The following is a 7,554-nucleotide window of genomic DNA, read 5'->3' on the forward strand; positions in this document are numbered from 1 at the left end:
TGATTGTATTTCAATTTTATATGAATGACTGGAAAATAGTTTCCAGTTTTTGTTACTATGTCAGTTCACTTTCCTCACTGTATTTTAGTCATTAGGATATATGTTATCTTTCTTTCTAGACTATAATCTCCTTTCATAAAAATTAAACAGTGTCTTGATAGTAGCAGCCAATGAAAATATTTGGTAAATGACTAAGAACCTAGTGGAATATTACAGCAAAATTTTAATAATATTTCTTAATCTTATAAAGTAATGTGTCTCATATATAATTTTCTTGCAAAATTGTACATAACTTTTCTGTGGACAGAAATTTTAAAATGTATTTATACATTTTTTAGTTAGCATCACAAACCATAAAGATTTGTACCATACATAAAATATTGGTTATAAAATGAATGCTTTTATGATCAGATTGTGTCCATATTATTCAATTTCCATTTTTAGAAGCATAATTTTCTTTCTATAATTGAAAGTATACATTAGTTTGAGAGGAATTCTGAGGGGTGATTAAGTTATTTTTTGAGTATAATTTATGTAATATTGGTGAACATATGAACTCTTTCAGATATTAGTAAATTTCAGATGTTTAGTAAATCATCTTCTCACTCTCATAATCCTCATCTATATGCCAAAGTGAAATGGACATTTGGCAAGTGACCGGTTAATTTGATCAATGCAGATGCCAAACAATATTATGCAGGAAAAAATGTAACTTGGCAGCTTAAGTGAGGTCTTAATGGACCAAATGGTTTGATCCAACTGCAGGGGTAGTTGCCTTACCTTGTATAAACTGACTATAAAATTCACAGAATGCTGGACTTGTTGGACATATGAACTCAAGCAAATGTTTTCAAATTTCATTATTTTACAAGCCAGTAATAAAATAGGTTGGAATTTTTTCTCGACTACATATGTAACAATACAATAATGGCCCTCTGTGTTCAACCACAGCCTTTAAGAATTTGAAGTGAAAAGTCTGAAAAAATAACTTCGTTTATTAAAGGTACCCTCATTTACTAGGAGACAGCATTTATTGTTTATGAATAAACTCAGAAGAAATATTTTCACTGAATTTTTTTTAGCTTTAAGATTAACTTCATCTCATATAGGTTAAAGTTAATTTGAAAAAATGTTAGGTAGTTTGTTTTATCTGATTTTTGGATGGTCTAAAACTGGTCTTTTGCAATTACTGACTGGGGAATAATTATAGCTGTATGTTTTAAGGAGTGAAAAAAATGATCCTGGAAAAACAATACAAAAATCATCACCAAAATAACAAAATAAATTCCAATGATACTGATTTTTTAACATTTTCAAGAAAAATATCCAAAAAGAATTTAGAGATATCACCTTCCCGTCTAACAGAATTGCATCATTTTTGCCTCACTCTTGCACTGGTGCATGCACTTGTGTCTTTGGCAGAAATACACTATTCTCATGATGGAAAGAATCCTTTCCTGTGATTGCATTAGATTGTGTTAGACAGCATCAGTATGTGTAACATGTAGCCTTACACAGACTGAAAAGAACTAATATATTTCAATAATTTAAAAGTATAGACAGATTTCCATTAACTTCTGGAATAAATATGTTTATTCAATCTTGGATATACCAATTATAAATACTGAGTCTATTAACAGTACATCTAAATTATTCAAGTATTTTTAAGAGAATATATATTTGAACTATGCCTTATAAACAGCAGATAATGTAACATTTAGAGCTCAGAATACTTTGTGTAAAGTTTAGTGTAAGACTTTTAACTCTATTCACTTTTGTATGTAAAAAGATTTTACTTAACAGTTTGCTACATATGCTTCACATGAGTGATTTTTATTTAATAGTTATAAGATCAAAATATTAAAAAACACATAAACAATATCTCTGCCTCTGTTTTTAACTATGGACTGGAAAGGATACTTAGATTTTCCAGTAAAAATGATGCAAAGGCAATATATGTAACCAAATGTTTGTACCCTCATAATATTCTGAAATTTAAAAAAAGAAAATAAATAAATAAATTTAAAAAATCAAGAACATATCTGTAGATTTACATTTTCTCCCCAAAGACTTAGCCCTCTTCATATTGTATTTGTACAAAATTATGTACAAATAAAGGTCATTTATTAGGGAGTGATAGAAGATGTTAAAATCATTTAAATTACTAGTTTTTAGCATTAAAATAGAGAGTTTATAGCCGCCACTTCCACAGGTAAAATTGACATGAATAACAGCGGCTAGAGTAGATTCTCTGTGCAGGAAAGTTAAGATTTTCTCTACTCTGTTTATCTATAGTAATCATTCCCAGGCCAGGAGTGCATTATCTTTGTAACACAGAAGCTCACAAAATAATTTAAAATTGGCTCTCTTCTGAGCCACTACAGGCTAATTCCAACATGCCACTGTTTTCTCACAACCCTTAAGCTTTCCAAATTCTGGACACCAGGCATTTGCAGATTATTTGTGTAAACAACTAGTGCATAAATTCAAAATGCCAGATCCTAAAGAGTAGATCTGTGGGGAGGGGCATGTCGATTGACTTGAAGACAAGCCATGCAGAGTTTCCAGAGGAACGCCTAGCTCTGGCATTTCTTCCCATGGGGACTTTGAAACGTGTGCAGTCTATGCCTTTTCTGACTGACCCAAGCTTTCTGACTGTGTAGTTCTCCCTAGAAACTCTATTTTTAATCCACGTAATATCACATTGTTTAATTCATTACTAGCTCCGTAGCAAAGCTGGACCCACCTTGCACAACAGGTGACCCATAGAAATTTGATATGTGGATATGTTTAGTTGTAGATAAACTGTTACTTATTTTTCCAATTGTGTTTTAATGATTTGCCTAACTGTGGCCTTCAGTGTCAACAGAGTGAGAGAAAACTCAAATATTCCACATTGAAGGATTTGTTTATGTGACTTAATTTATCACATTAAACTTTTATATTTCCAGACTCTCTGTGAGAGCATTTTAATGCACTAGTTAATGTTGACCTACATAATAGTTTCGATAATTTCATTAGGTAATATTGATTTCTGAATATGGAGGCCATTGAGGGAATTAAATTTTAATTAATACTGTGAATAAGGGTCTAGTTCCTATGTTCTAGAGATAATCTGAGTTTGTGAATAATATATACTCTTCCTCATATTAGGTTAAAGAGCTCAGTTAGCTTTGTGGTTCTATATCTAAGTTTTATTTGAACAGAAAATAAAAGGCTGAGAGGTCCACTTGTATACCTGTAATCTCTCATCTTGTTCCGAAAGCAAGTGCTCTGTCAAAGATGGTGGTACATTTTGGTAGTTCATGGAAGAGTAAAGTTTTGGAGGATGATATTTACTTAATAACAATTTGCACAATATTTTTAGGAATGCTTGAATTCAATGAAATAGGAAGAAACACTTTTCAGTCTTTTCTACTTCAAGTTGTATTTCAATTTTGATATGCTTCTTTTGAAATGCCATCCACATTTAATATATACTGTAGATATTCAGAGCTACAAGCACGAGTAAGAGAAAACCACTTCCCTCATGAAACATACACTCTATATTAGTCAGGGTCTAGTCAAGTAAATAGAAAATACCCTGAGTCTACAAACAGAGGGGATTTTATACAAGAATGGAAGAGCTGGGAAGCTAGGTTGACTGCTGTTGAGTAACCCATAGATTCACAATGGTAGGAAGAGGCTACTAGGGTGGAGAGAGACAATAGTACAAAACAGTGTTGCATCCTATAGCTCGAACTGTCTTGGAAGAACTAGAACTACTGTTGATGCTTCCCTTCTCAAAGGAAGGGGCTATCACAAAGGACATAGAGTCACAGCAGATAGGCAACTGCCAGGAGAGATGCAGCTCTAGACAGCAGGAGGAGACATACTCTGGAATCTCCCTTCCACCTGCCCTCCAGTCTTCTGCCAGGATCTCCTGTTGGCTAAACCTAACTGGAAGCCACCTGGCAAGGGGCCCTGGGAACTGGATTTCCCTGCAATACAACAGAGAGCAGGGAAGGAGAAGGAATAGATCTGAGAGCAAATAAGCAGGTGGTCCAAATAGCGCAGGGATTCAGATGAAGATTCAAATCACTAGTGTAGTGGAGCATGACAAATGCTATGAGAAAAGTATAAAATAATTTCTCAAGTGATAAAGTGAAGGAAAGACTAAAACTTATAGAGTAGATAGCATTTGATGTGGTTCATGATTAAAGTGAACATATTATTTATCATCTCTAAATCAAGAAAGTTTTAGGAATGGAAGGGGGACACTTGAGAATTACTCCAAGACAACAGGCATAAACTCGAAAATATAATACTTGAGAAAGATAGCACTGGAATCAATGATATAGTTGAGAAGAAAATCTTCATGATTAGGTCACTGAAGATATTTGGGGGTTAATTGCCACTATCCACTAAAAAGGTTTCAGTATTATTTATGTGGAAGAATCATTGTACCATTCTATCTTGAGGACAGTGGAATTATAATAGTTTAGCAAATAAGAAAATAAGGTTGGTTTTGCACTTGAGTGGGAAGCATTAGAAGAACATTTTTGTGGATATGTATCAAAAGATAACTAATACCACAACTTAAGTGTTTTATTCCGTGCATGACTCATATGATAGCAAGAATCTCAATCATTCTTTATCAAGTTATGTACTCACACCTTGCAATTTGAATAATTTTGTTCTTTTGTTGAGGCTATTGTTCTCTTACCTCCTCACACATCTGTTCCTAACTCTATACGCTGTGCTAACTGAGTATTCTTTACCACATAGCACTGTTTAATTCTTGGGAATACACATTCTATTTTATTCCATTGCTTTGAAAGTTTTCTCTCATTAATTCACTAATCAATGCCTTTGTGCCAAATACAACCAACATGTTTCAGTTTTTATACTTCTCTACGTTTTTGGATCTTTTGAATTGTTGGCTACCTTTGAAAGACTGGTATTTTTGGACATAAATATCTTGGATTTCTTTCTCTCCTACACTACTTTAAAAATTAAGAGTAACATACAAAGTAAAATATTATCACCTTCTAATATCCATAGGTAAAAACTTCTACATTTTAAAATGTTTGGTTAATTGAACAAGTTGAAAACGTGAACTTTTTCAGTTAACCAAGGGAAGCTGTTATATCTTTTCCATACTGCTACATAACAAGTTCCTTTTTAATTCCTGATTCTAAGCTAGGAATAGCACAGAGCTTTTTACATTATTATTGGATGTGAATAATGGTCTATTATATCAGTGGTTAAGGAATCCAGTCCCATCAATTATCAGTTTCAATGTCTCACTTCACTCATCCAACTGGTCCTTTTGAGTTTTGAGTGGAGTTGTTTGTTTTTAAATGATGCAAGTCCAGCTCCTCTCTGTAGGATCCACTCTCATGGATCATCCCAAATATTCATGTATTCTTGTTCCCCAGAATTCTGAAATTGCAGGCAATTACCTATGAAGCACCATCTCCCTGCTCTGTAGCAAAAGGCTACTTTTCCTTTTTATTGTATGAATGAGGCACCACTCTGTCCCACAAACTCCTGGTGACACAGTTAAGATCTTTGGCTTGTTCTTCAGAGCCGCTGGCATTTGGCTTCATGTGGGGGCCAGTACCCTCCTCTATTTCCAGGAGAAGAGGAGATGACCCAGAAAACAGGCTTTTCCAGTGTCTCCTTGTGCACATACACCCCTTTTATTCACCCTTGGTGTAGGGTGCACCAAAGGGAGCAGGACTTCCCTGTCCTTCCTCATTTTTATTTTTTTTCTGGTCATCACCTTATCTGTTTGTTGTGCCTTCTTGTTTAGGAAGGTGTAGAGACCAAGAATCCACTCTCATCAGTTTGAAATCTTAGATAAAGCTGGACAAAATGAAAAGCCCTAAATTTTGTGCATTTTAGGTATCTAAATCTTGTTCTTGTGCGTTTGTGTGTGCATAGAGTATATCCATACATTACTGGAATAATTATGTACATACAACTGTCCATTTGCTTTTTTATTCCACATTACATTAGACTCATTATTTTTATGTCATCAAAATTCTTCCCACATATTTTAAAAGTTTATAATGTCTCGTTGTAAGTATTAATTGTAGTTTATTAAACAAGGGTCCAATCATATAGATTATTTTCAATATTTATTGTTAGAAGTAATGCTGACTATTTTTGAACATAAAACTTTTGTATATATCTTGGAATTTTATAAAAAAGATTTAAAAACTATTGATACATTTTGGTAAATCATCCTCTCCCCCAAACGTGTCATGAAAATTTACATTTTCCTTCAGTGTATGAGAGTGTCTTTTTTACCATTTCTCTATCAATAGTTTTAGTAATATATTTTCATTTTTTAGATTATTCCCTCTCCTATGAATTTTCCTTCCTTTGTATATCTTGGCCTTGGCCTCTGGATTATTTCTTACTAATTTTTATGAACACATAATATGGTTTTCTTACTATTTGCCTTTCTGACCACTTCCCTGTTACCACCTACATTGGCCCTTCTGCTCTTTCTCTTACATAAATAAAAGTAGAAATTGTTTGAACATTGGGTTTGCAAAACTCAATATATTTTACTTAAATTATTATTTCTCTCAAATTATGAGCAAAAGCAATAGCTTTATCTATCAGGAGAATTTACTCTGTGCAGAGCCACTTTTATACACAAGGGACTGCATGGGGGCACTTGTAAAAGCCTGATTTGTCAAATGAAATTAAGCATTTTCAGCAACAACAAGTATTTTCTCTGAACATTTGTAGCTTTGTGAATTACAGGGTACTGAGTGTGGGTAGAGAGAATGTTGGTGACTTTAGTTATAAAGCATTATTTAGCTAAGTGTGCATGGCTTTAAGAAAAACTGTGTGGGAGTAATGCATTCCCCACTGTATATGAGTCACTTATCTCACTTTCTCTACCCCAGGCGAGCGTGGAAAATAGAAAAAGAACTTGTGATTCCATCTACAATTTGGATGACTAACCATTAATGGCTTAACTAAATATGTGTGTTCTCTAGAGATACAAAATGCTGCATGAATACTAAATTATGTTTGTTACTTATAGTTATGGGCTGTAGGATTAATAGTCATATTTGCAATTCTTTAGTAACCTTTAAATATCACACAGAGTCAGGGTATGTTTTATAATAGATGAAAATGTATTGCCTATTGTTATGGAGTCATATTATTTGTAGATTTAATAGGTGATTAATGTATGCTATTAAAACAAGTCTAAAGATATATTATTTTTATTTAGCCTACATTATAAGAACTAATTTACATCTATGCATGTGGTACATATGAGATATACCCAGGATATATACATATGGAAACACATACATAAAGCGATGTAAAAATAAATATAATCTGGCTGCTTAGGCCCTATAATTTTTCTCTGTAACATTTCCAGGTACATTTGAACACCAATCTAGAAGCTTAGTTTTGCCAGTTAGGATATATTCATTTTTTTTTCTTTTTCTTTTCCCCTTAATTTGGGTCTCTGACTAAAAGGAAATAACCATAAGTCACTATGCATAAACACTTACATAATCTAAAGAATTGCCTGGGAAA

Source organism: Lemur catta, chromosome 16 (assembly GCF_020740605.2).
Source record: "Lemur catta isolate mLemCat1 chromosome 16, mLemCat1.pri, whole genome shotgun sequence".
NCBI classification, from domain to species: domain Eukaryota; kingdom Metazoa; phylum Chordata; class Mammalia; order Primates; family Lemuridae; genus Lemur; species Lemur catta.